Below are 12,561 nucleotides of genomic sequence, written 5' to 3'. Positions count from 1 at the left end.
GTTCCCATGGTGCTTGAAGAGTGCTTAGCAGGTGGAGATGCTGTTTTGAGCTGTTGGCAGGCCTCTATATGTGAATTGCACCATAGACTCTTAGGACTTTGGAGCAAATTCCTACCACCCTCCACAGATAAACACTCTTCTTTTTAGAAATGGCTCTTGGCTAGGCTACCGAGCCTTAGTAGAAACAGAACACTTAACCATGGACCACCAAGTTACCTGAGCTGCCTTCATGAACCAGGTGTTGTGGGTGTTATCTGACTGAGCAAGTCATGAAGCGCTCCATTATCAAGTAGAAGTAGTGTATATGCAGTCGGGCCCAAGCAGGCCCTGAAGGCCCAAGTAATTTACATGAAGAAGTGGCCCAAATGTCCAGCATCCCCATTCATGCCATATTACCTTCTCTCTCCCAACCTGCATGGCCTCATGGGGAGTTCGCTATGACCAGTTGACAGAAGATGTAAAATTCAGGCCTGGTTTATACAGATGCTTCTACATGGTATGCTGGCACCACTTGAAAGTGGACAATTGCAGCACTACAACCTCTTTCTGGGACATCCCTCAAGGACAGTAGTGAAGGTCAATCCTCCAAGGGGCAAATCTCTGGGCAGTGCACCTGGTTCACTTTGCTTGAAAAGAGAAATGACCAGATATGTGACTATATATTGATTCATGTGTCGTGGTCAATGTTTGGTTGGGTGGTCAGGGACTTGGAACATGATTACATAATTGGTGACAAAGAAACTTGGGGAAGAAGTACATGGGTAGACCTCTCTGAATAGGCAAAACAAAGGAAGATATTTGTTCCCCATGTAAATACTCACCAAAGGTTTATCTCAGCAGAGGAAGATTTTAATAATTGAATGGACAGAATTAACCACACTGTGAATACCATAAGTCTCTGTCCCCAGTCATCACTGTCATTGCCCAATGGGTTCATGAACAAAGTGGCCATAGTGGCAGGGACAGACGTTCTGCATGGGCTCAACAACACAGGGTTCCACTCACCACAGCTGACTTGGCTAAGTCCACCACTAAGTGCTCAATCTGTTAGCAGCAGACACCAACACTGAGTCCCCTATATAGCACCATTCCCTGAGGCGATCAGCCAGCTACCCTGTGGCAGGTTGATTATATCATGGAAGGGACAGTGTTACTGGAATAGACACTCTGGATAGAGATTTGCCTTCCCTGCATACAATGCTTCTCCCCCAAGCAACCATCCATGGACTTTCAGAATGCTTCATCAATCATCATGGTATTCTACATAGCATGGCTTCTGATCAAGAAAATCATTTCACAACAAAAGGAATATGGCAATGGGTCCATGCTCATGGAATTCACTGATCTTACCATGTTCCTCACCCCCTAAAGCAGCTGGCTTAATAGAACGTTAGAATTGCCTTTTGAAGACTCAGTTATAGTGCCAGCTTGGTGGCAATACCTTGCAGAGCTGAGGCAAAGTTCCCCAGAAGGCTAATATATGGTGCTGTTTCTCATATAACCAGGATTCATGGGTCCAGAATCAAGGTGTGGAAATGAGAGTAGCACTGTTTTCTATTACCCCTAGGAACCCACCAGCAAAATGTTTGCTTTCTGTTCCCACAACTTTATTCTCTACCAGCCTAGAGATCTTAGTTCCAAAGAGAGGGACACTACCAGCAAGAAACACAGCAATGATTTCATTGAACTAGAAATGCCATCTGGCCAATTTGGACTCCCCATGCCTTGAAATCAACAGGCAAATAAGGGAATTACTATATTGGCTGGGGAAACTGGACTGCTACTCCACCATAGAAATAAGGAAGGGTATATCTGGAATACAAGAGATTCCTTAGGGCATTTCTTAGTATTACCTTGTCCTATGATTAAGGTCAATGAAAAACTACAAGGACTCTAATTATCACGAGTATTTCCTCCATTATGTCATGAATACATTTGTGTGTGTGTGTACCTTTGTTTTCTTTCTTGTCATGTTCTCTTATGTAAAATAAGATATACTGACTTTACAACAGTATTTAAGAATTGCTAACTTTACATCATAGTAGTTAAGTTGTAGGATATCACAAAGAGTAAACACTGTTCAATGAGTTTACCTCCTCTTCTGGGGAAGAGGTTAGTGCATTTTCAGTTATATGCAGGATAGTTATATCATGTTGGGTAGAATTATGACTTTGTTATTGTCTTTATTTGCATATTAAGTATAGTTTAAGGAGATGCTTGTGGGTGCCAACTTGATAAAGTGGGGGGACTTGGGATGATTTATTTTTATGTACCAACTTGACTGGATTATAGGGTGCCCAGATATTTGGCTAAACATCATTTCTGAGTATGTCTGTAAAGATATTTCTGGGTGAAATTAGTATTTTAATCAGTGGACTTGGGAAAGCAGCATGCCCTCCCCAATGTGGGTGGGTATCAACCAATCCATTGAGGGCCTGAATAAAACAGAACAGTAGAGGAAGAATTTGACCATTTCTTTCTGATTGCTTGACTGGGACATTGATGTTTTCCTGCCTTGAGCATTCTTCATTTTCAGACGTTGAAACTTGGACTGGAATCTATATCATTGGTTCCCCTGGTTCTGAGTCTTTGGATTTACACTAAATTATACCACGGGTTTCCCTTGGTTTCCAGCTTATGGATGGCAGCCTATGGGACTTCTCAGCCTCCATAATTTCATGGGCCAATTCCTTATAATAAATCTCTTCTTATATGTATATCCTATTGATCTGTTTGTCTAGCAAATGCTGACTAATACAACCTGTTAGCTGGCTCCCCTCATGATCCCAAGATGGCTGCCTCCCTCATGAGCCTAAGATAGCTACCACAGTCCTAGGAGTCAAGTATTGGCTACATCCCCAGGATAGTTCTTCAGGAGAGTTTCTTTTTATCAAGGAAGAAAATATTTCCCAGAAGCCTCCAGCAGACTTCCCCTTATCTCATTAGCCAGAATCGTACCATGCACCCATGCTTAAGTCAATCACAGCCAAGAGGAATAGGACCACCATGATTGCCATAGGCCAAATAGAATTCATTCCCAGAACTGAGAAGGGGCCAGTTTCCCCTGAAGTATATGACTATCTGATACCCAAAACTTTGGAGTTCTATTAGCAAGAGCTAGAGGTACACAATTAATGGTGTCCACCACAACTCCAACTTCTAGAAAGGCGTTTCCAGTCTAAAAAAGAAGATGCCTGTCTTATCAAACAAAAGTAGAGCCCGGATTAGGAAGTTGCTTTCAGTCAGCCACCTGTCCTGTCCAAGCTATGTGAACAGCCCAGTTGTGCTGAACTGTGAGATGATAATAAGAGTAATAATGACAACTTAATAACAACTTCTGAGCACTCTCCATATACCACACTCTGGACTAAGTGCATTACACACAATTGGGAATGCTGTGCGGGGGGACAGGACAAGGGCGAAGCAAGCAAGGCACTGAATTTAAGGACACACACTCTCAGGGTGGTGCACATGTGAGTTGGCACTTGAGAGTGAGTGCCTCCTTAACTTTTGTGCTCTAGGGTCCTTATATGCCTCACCCTAATTTCAGGCCTGATACTATGTTGTGCCACCCAGGCCCAACACTCCATTTAGAATTAAGGCACCCATTCCCCCAGCTGCTGGGACTACAGGTGGCTGAGATTTCTAAGCCGACATCTCGGTGAGGGAATTGCCCTCAGCTGAAGACAGCTGCCTTGTACAAATTCTCATCCCTTCCTGGGGGCAGCGCCTACCCAATGACTGTTAAATGCAGAGGTAGGAAGGCCCAGTACTTTTGCATCAAGTCGGGTAAACTCTGCAGGGTCATTCCATATCCAGAGCAGCCCACAGGATCCACTAAGGCCTTTTTTGTAACTGCATTGCAGTTCAGCTTCTCCTTCTGTCCCATCTTATTCCCTTCACTCACAAAAGCACTTCCTAATTACCTTTTAGCATACAAACCTTTATCTCAGAGCCTGTTTCTTAGTGAACTTGTATGGCAACAGTTGGGGTGGAGCAGGAGAGGTCTGGAAAAGCAGACATTAGAATATGCTACCACAAGGACCTCATCCACAGTGGTAAGATGAAGCACTGATAGACCCTGAGATGCATTGATAGGACTTTTAAAACTTTCTCTAGGGTGAAGTAGGGTGGGAAACAGTGGAAGGGTATGTGTTGGCAGGTGTAAGGTGTCAAGCATTTGAGATGTGGGGTAGATAATAATTCAAGGACTATGGAATCGGATGGCTATTGCTGGGAAAAGAGATGCATTGGAGAAAAACCATAAAAGACTAAGTATGATTAATTACTAATTAAAGCTAAATGTTAATACCAGAAGTCTTCTTTGGAAGCATATAAAGAAACTCTCATATCTTACAGCCAGAGGACAGAGAAATCTGAGTGTCAGATTCAGGACTCAATTATAAGAATAGCAGAGCCCCAGAGGATATTGAATTCTCAACCCAGAACGTATTCCACATCAGAATTTGGTCTCTGATTAGGAAGGGGTGAGCCACTGAAACTTGGGATGGAAACACCTCCACTGATGCACTAAAAAATCTGAAATCCCCAGATTTCCCTAAACATTTTGGGTCTGCAGAATTGGTTCACCCTTTCTGCCAAAGGCTAGCACTCAACACTTGCCTGAAGACAATGCAAGGGATCTACTTGCATAACAACACATGCTGCTCTCTGGAAGACAGCCCCAAAGAGAGCCCCAGTGGTCCCAGTTTCCTGATACAGCCACTCTTCTCTAGCCTCCTTTTGCTCTGAATGGAACTGACTTTTTTAACCAAAAAGTTAGTTTTAACCAAAATTTTTTTTTCTTTTTTCTTTTTTTTTTGGGGGGGGGGTTAAGGGGGTCATCACCCACTCTGGGGAAAGCCAGCTGCTATGCTGTAAGGATACTCAAACAGCATTATGGATGGGGCACCTCGGTGGCTCAGTCGGTTAAGCATCCAACTATGGCTCAGGTCATGATCTCACGATTCATGGGTTCGAGCCACATCGTGTCGGGCTTTGTGCTGATAGCTCAGAGCCTGGAGCCTGCTTCGGATTGTGTGTCTTCCTTTCCCTCTGCCCCTTCCCCACTCCCACTCTGTTTCTCTCTCTCTCTCTCTCTCTCAAAAATAAATAAACATTAAAAAAATTTTAATCAAAACAAAAAAGCATTATGGAAAGATCCACAAGGCAAGGAACTGCAATAAATAGCCAGCAAGCAACTAAGACCTCCTGCCAACAGCCATGTTATGAGCCTTCCTGGAAGCCTTCAAATGAATACAGCTCCAGGCAACATCTTGACTGCAATTCATGAAAGACCCTGAGCCAGAAACGCAGAGCTAACCCACACCCAAATTCTTGGTCCACAAAAACTGGGAGATAATAAATTTTGTTTTAAGATGCTAGATTTTGAGGTAATTTGTTACACAACAATAAATAACTAATATAGGCTCTCAGGATCTATTCCCACCTCCCATCTAGGTCATCAGATCAATAACTGGGATTAAATCACAACATAACCTCATTGGTAAGTTCTGAGTCTTTTAAGAAACACACACACACACACACACACACACACACACACACACACCCTTCCCAAATAAACTATAGGATCTAGCTAGCACATGCCAGCAGAAACTATGATACTATGTTTGTGACAGAGGATTTAATATCTCAGGAGACAATGCTAAAACATATCAAGGATGGATTTTAGATATTTGGCAAAAGCAGTGAAGTGGAAATGCCAGAACCACCATGGCAAACAGTGGAAAAAGAGATCAAAGGGCTCAGAGAAGTAGGCATGCTGAAGTAGATACACTAAATAAGACAAGAAAATGCATCAGAAAACTTTGTTCCATGGGATCCCCAAGAAGACACTCTGTTTACCAAAGTGACAGGAAATGTCCTAGTAGAGGGGCACCAACATCCCTGAGAAGTTTCAATGGTGGACATCTTCTATAGGCCAGACTGATGGTAGTGGATGTTACTATAGAATCAGACTCATTGATTATAATGGGAATAGCAGCATCCTGAAAAGAGGCCAGGTAGCCACCCTTAACCACCAGAAGCAAGAAGTCACAAATGCTATAATTCACAGAGATGGTTAATAGAATACAGAATTTCTAGGGCAAGCCAAAAGGGTAATATTCAATCTATACAAACAAAAGAAATCAAGGACGGGTGATCAAGAGACTAGGGACAATATAATGAAAAGTCATGATCTCTAGTCCAATTTCTGGATCTGAGCCAGTGTTTAACATGGAACATACTGACTGAGAGAAAAGTCCCCCAAGGAAGGAGAACCCTATAACATCATGGTAAGTATATATAGTAATGATCACTTGAATCCCTCCCTAAAGGGATCAGTGGTCATTTATTCAGAAAGTTGTACACTTGGAAAAGGGGAAATTGTAAACAATTTGAGGACTGTTGGACAAAGGACACAGATTGACATTGAAAATCTGGGCTCAGATTTATCACCCCCTTCAGGGCTTAGCATTCAGTGCCTTCACCTGCTGGAGTGTTGGCAGCTAACAGGTATCAGCTAATCCCTCTTGAGGCATTGCTGTCTGCTGAAGAGTTTCTTTGTCCAAGATCACACTCCCTTCCTGGGCACAGCTTACATCCAGAGACTGGACAATGTGGGAATGTAAGACCGACCCCCTTTGTCTCAGTTTAGGATAACGCTGGAGGGCCATTGTGGCTGCACAGCCACTCATGGGATTAGTGAAGCTTTTCATACAATTGCATCACAGTTCACCTTCTCTCTCTCCCTGGTTAATGCCATCTTCACTTCCCCAAAGTACTGATCCCTAGAGGACACCCCAATCCCTGATCTGCATGCAAATCTCCATCTTACACTCTATGGAACAAGGAGCCCCAATGGCAGCACATACATTATCTCATTTGCTCTACAGTAAATAGTAAATAGTAAAAACTACAGTTTCACTATTATCTTTCTCTTAAAAAGGAAACTCAAGTCCTAAGATCTTCAGTGTGAACTTGTATGCTCCCCAGTTCTAGAGCCTACACTCTTCATCAAAGTGGATAAGCAAACTCTAATCCCTGTGCTCTCATTAGGCAGATACCCTCCTGGAAGAGACTCTGGGTACAGCCAGTCAGGCACTGACTCCCAAGAGTTTGTAATTCTCTCTTGTGCTTGTGATGCTGTTTTCCTGACCTGACCAACTGACAACCCAGCCCTGTAGATCCCAGATCTCAAGGTAACTGGAGCAACCTGAATGCACACAGCCTTTGTCCTATGTATTCAGCGGTTTAATAAGTGATTTGTGGCTAGAAAGTTACATAACTATAGAGATCATTCAGGTCTGCATCATGTCTTTCTTCCCTCCCCACCCCCAAGTTGTCAGTTCCTCCTTTGAGTAAGGCTCTGTCTCCCAGTCTCCCCCAAGTTCTAAGGTGTCAGATATAGGAAATGCTTGCTTGGAATGTGGCTAAAACTGCATCCACTTGGCAGAGAAACAGACTGTCATCAACAGCTGCAATGAACCTAGAGGCCCTTTGTGTTTTAGAACAACTTTATTCTCATTTTACTCTGAGAAATCTCTTAGACAATGTCTGGACTCCCATCAACTTCTACACATACACAACGTTTATAAGTAACCAGGCAGGGCAATGAAGCATGTTTAGTCATTTTGCATAAGAACTTCCCTTGCACAACTTCTATATATAACTCACTTGGCAACCCCCTTTTCTACCCATTGAGGCACCAGTGCAGAACATGTTCTTAGGAGTGCTCATGGCAATTTCTGTTGTGAACCAGGAGTGCTGGGCTCCTTGAGGCAATGGAAAGAAAATTCCAGGTGTTATGTTTCCCTTACCCCTTATATTCACATCACCAATATCTCCTAGACTTGCCTCGTTATTCTCAGTCATGGTTCTTCTGCCTGGGAAGATCTGTCTCCTTCTTCAGCTCATTCCTGCCCTTGTTCTCCTCTCATGTAATTCTCCACCTTTCTCCCCCCAGCAGGAGAGCCTTTGATTCCTTCAGTCATCCATGTGCACTGCACCCTCTCCCAAGAAAGCATCCTGAGGAACCCCATTCCACCATGATCATTCATGAAGTCTTATCAGCATGTACTTACACAGATATTGGAGTATAATTGCCAATTTTCAATGGAATATGATAGAGTTTTAGAGTCAGAATATGATTTCTAAGATCACACTCTTTTACTGGAATGTGATCTTGGGGAAGTCCCTCCTACTTCAAGCTTCACTGTCCTCATTTGTAAAATGGAGATAGTAAAGCCTACACAATGTATTTGTGGAGAAAATTAATGAGGTAAAGTAATGGGAAGTGACTTTTACATTTTCAAGTGTTATAAAAATGTTAATTATCATTATTGTGTTGTTTCTCCCCCATGGGCCCTCTGAGGCCACATCTTCTACTTCCTTTCTAACTCTCTCCTGGGTCACATACAGTGCCAGTAACGCTGTAAGCTAATATTAGGTGCAGTGTTAAGAATAAAAGGAAACCACTTACCTAATAGAAATAAAGCAAAATCGTAACCATATTAAACACATTATAGACATTTTTCCACAGAGTGAATCTAGAATGTGCTTGACAGGGAAACATCCTGAAAAGGGATGAAATTTATTTGGAACCCTCTCTTGCTGATCTATACTGAATGGAAGAGGGATAGCGTTGAGACACATCCATTCCTCATTCTAACATGAGGCCAACGTTGCTAACAAGGGATAATTGGCCTCTGGAACCCTTGTTAGTTTTCCCCCCAAAAGGCTGCTACCTTGAAATAACCAGATTTTTGAAATCCTCCTTAAAGAGATCATTTTTATCTCCACGGTATGATCAGTTCCTCTTCAACATCTGATGCAACGCTTAGTGTTTTCCATTGCTTTCTAGCTGTGTCAGATTTCCCTAGAAGACAGAAATGAAAGTGATGACTAAGAAGATTGCACTTAAAATTCAAATTTTTGACCTACACACTGATTCCCCCACCCACCCCTCCCATTCCTGTCTCCTAGACTTCCAAAGGAGGAAATCACCATTTTTACACAGTGTAAAGCCTTCAGCTTACACCATTCCATGTAGACTTGCAATCTCTAAGCACAAATTTAGTTCATCTCGTTGAAACTATATAAAGCAGAACCAGTTCAGAGAGCTCAGTTTTTTCTATTTTCCTAACAATCTTCTGAATAGACAGAAAGGGTTACAAGCCAAAAGTGTAACAGTTAGGTCTATTTCCCCTCTGTCACAATTAGGTATTTACTTATCTCTGCCACCCCCAACATTGGTTCATATTCTATATTCTAGTCTTGCCCCCGAGTCCAATTATTTAAAGCACCATGTCTGTAATGGAGAAAGACATTGGAGGCAAAAGAAAAAGAGAGTGAGTGGGGGGAAACATAACAATAATATGGAGACTTCAGGCTACCTCAACATGTTGTCATAAAACATTTCCCTCACAGAAACAGAATGAAATTTCTCAATTGTTTTTACTTTTCTTCAATGACCCAGACTTGAGTAATACAGCCAGTACTTTGATGGCTATCTAAGATAATTAAATGATTATGCTGACGTGTTAATGGAGCTCATTTTCCAGTGCAGTCTGTTCTAGATATGCTCACTGAAATCAAAGTCATCTAGAATTTAGCGGCATTTTAGCCCTGCTCTCTACCAAAAGGCAGATTTCCTAGTCTGCCAAGCTATCAAAAAGTAGATGATTAGATGGCACAAACTTTATTAAGGGATCTTTTGCAAGGAGGGCTGGTACCTCAGGTGTAGTACCCAACACCCTGCAGGAACTCTACACTTCCTCTATATATTTATAGAAAGCCATGCACTGGAACTACAACACTGATCAGAACTACTCCTGAACAGAAGTTCCTGGTTGGTCTTAGATTGACCCATTAGCAAATAATTGTAACACAAGTCAGGTGATAGCAAATATACAGGGCCAGGGACTGGGGGCAGTGTAGGGGTATAGAGAAGGAGTTGCCGGATCATGTCTTAAAGGAGCAGCAGGAACTGGGCAGGAAAAGAGAAGAAAAAAGGCCAACCCAGGCAAAGGGAGCAGCCAGAACAAAGAATCAAGACAATAAGAGAATGTCCTGTGCAGAGAATCAGCAAACATTTTTATCCCGTGTGTTTTTTATATGGTGTTTTTTACAGCTACCATTTTGTAAGTTAAGCCTGCCATTTTGTTTCTCTCTTGTTTTGGAGCCCCCTGGAGATGTTGGTCTGTGAAGCACTATCTCTAACTCTCACTGTGAGGTCACCTCCCTCAAGGTTCTACTGCTTTAATGGCCCTACATCACCACTCCTAGGAAACTCAGAGGTCCAGTAACCTGGGGTGAACTGAGCAAGGAGGTTCTCCCCTTATGGTGGCCTGCTGTGAGGCAGGTGTCCTCAAGTAGTGCTCATGTCTTCCATAACATTAAAAGAGAGAGCCTTTGCAGGCTTTACCTCAGCCCACTGGGTTCTCTCCAAAACCAAAGGACTCAGAAATGACTCCATGGGGGTCTGCCATGGGAGTTGAGGAAATTACCGATTCTTCTTCAGAATCTCCCTTTCCCCCCACAAAGCCTAGAAGCTTTGATGTGGGGCCAAGCTCCTTTTCCCTTAGGCACTCATCTCTCCCAGATAGTTCCTCACTCACCCGCCCTCTGACTTTTGGCTGGCTGCCCAAGCAGTTTACCAGACAGCCCGGATGTGCCTCAATCCTGATAGAGTATACATCCGAGGCCAGAGCTGGGGTCCCTTCTACCACATTTCTTTCTACTTTAAGCACAAATGAGAAAGTAAATCTCCAAACATCATTTTTAATATTAGAAACTGTTAACAGCAGATGCCTCTGGAGACGGAATCATCAGCTGGGGAGCAGGGTGGAGGGAGACTGACTTTTTTACACACTTTTTAGTCGTTATATTGTGCTGTGCTTATGGATTGCCTATTCAAGAACTGTAATTTTCTATAAAATTACTGTAGAAAGAAAAGTAATTTTTTTGAAACCCACAGTTTTAAGAATATTTTTGAGAATGCAATACTAAGGCCTTTCCTAAGTTCTAAGATGGCTCAATAATATTATAGGTAAAAAGTCAGTAGGTTAAAAAAATGTGGTGATTAAGAAGACAGACCTCAGACAATAAACTCACCTTGAGGCTTTAATAATTAAATTTAATCTCTCTGTGCCTTAATTTCGACGCCTGTAAAATGGGGATAATTGTGAGACTTATTGTGAGATTAAATGAACTAATATATATGAAGCATTTAGTATTTGCCCCATAGTGAGTGCTGTATAATTGGTTGCTAACAATCACCCTTAAAAGTTGCTGTTCACCTCTGTCACCTTCTGCTATAGCATGTGGTAAGAAAAGGTTCAGGTGAGTAAAGCACACCTCTGAGAAGTATTAAAAATGAAATCTGAGTGCTTTCAAAGCCCTTGTCACACTTCGCTGTCTCCAGCCTGCGGGAAAAGCACTTTCTTTCACGTGAGTCACTTCTACTTCCTCGGCCTCCAATAGCCTCCCATACACAGTATAAGACCTGAGTCAGGGACCCGAGTTCAAGCTCTTGTTCCTCCACTAACCCGACATGTGTCTTGGACAAACCACAAGGCCTCTAGTCTTAATTTCTTCACAGGAGTGTCATAGGGCCAAGCAAGCTACTGCATGTCATAGGGCCAAGCAAGCTACTGCATGTGAAAGGGCTTTTTACTGCCCAAACTCTGCACACAAGATGTAGTTATTTCGAAAATACCCAACTGATGACCTATTAAATGGAATAGTCAAGTTCAATAGAACAAGTGTCCATCTGGGAAGTGGAAGCACCCAGAAACTTCTATACTACCATGAGAAAAGTTTACTTTTTGGTAAAAACTCTGCAATTATTGAATCAACTGCTGACGGAATAGCCCCCTCCCAGAATGTTCTGCTGGTGGGGTTGCTGGTACCCCCTCTGCCACCACCACCTCAAGGTAGAAGAGTCCTGAAACTCTAAACGGTTCCTTTTCTCTTCCAGACGTTTCTTCTGGGATCCACACTCTGGGTCCTGTCACTTCTCTGGAATAACCTGTCTCCTTTCACATCCAAGGCACCAAAACATACTGCAGATTCCTATAGTTCAATCCACAGTGACTTGTAATCAGGTCAAAAAATCTCAGAGAACCAAGTTTACCAGTTCTGTGACTTCAAAGTAAGTCAATTTATCTCTCTAGGCCACAGTTTCCTTGCTAGGAAAATGATATTTCAGATTCTAAGAGTCAACATGAGGTTGGCACAAGTGTAAACTTAGCACTGTTTCCTCTCTCCATCCCTTCTGGTTGATTCCATAAACCACCACCCCCTGGCCCAAGCTGAAATCCATCTAACAGCTCTCTCTGGTTTTGAAGAAGGTGGGTCCTGACATGTTTTTGTTCTCAGGGGTGAAAGGTTGCTCTCCTCCCATCCTGGCCCACCTGGCCAGGGTCCTCACATAGCTGTTGCTTAGTAAATTCTTGCTTAGTGAAGAGACAAAGAAAAGAATGTACGGATAAATGGATTAACTTGTTCATTCCTTCAACAAATGTTTACTGAGTGTCTATTATATACCAGAGAGTGTAG

At 42.6% G+C, this 12,561-nt stretch overlaps 1 long non-coding RNA gene across 1 annotated transcript in view; it reads right to left on the bottom strand.

Annotated features, from left to right (window-relative positions):
* The window catches only part of LOC128314772 (uncharacterized), a 73,774-nt gene extending 62,137 nt beyond the window's left edge, over window positions 1–11,637 (bottom strand). Inside the window, exons 1-2 of the long non-coding RNA XR_008296806.1 lie at window positions 11,116–11,637; window positions 8,748–8,878 (exon numbers count right to left, since the gene is read on the bottom strand). This is a non-coding gene — a long non-coding RNA (uncharacterized LOC128314772). The remainder of the gene's footprint in view (window positions 1–8,747; window positions 8,879–11,115) is intronic.
* Between the last annotated feature and the right edge of the window lie 924 nt (window positions 11,638–12,561).

Source organism: Acinonyx jubatus, chromosome A2, assembly GCF_027475565.1.
Source record: "Acinonyx jubatus isolate Ajub_Pintada_27869175 chromosome A2, VMU_Ajub_asm_v1.0, whole genome shotgun sequence".
Classification (NCBI taxonomy): Eukaryota; Metazoa; Chordata; class Mammalia; order Carnivora; family Felidae; genus Acinonyx; species Acinonyx jubatus.
Note: the sequence above shows the minus strand (reverse complement) of the source record. Positions and strands in the feature narration are given on the sequence as shown.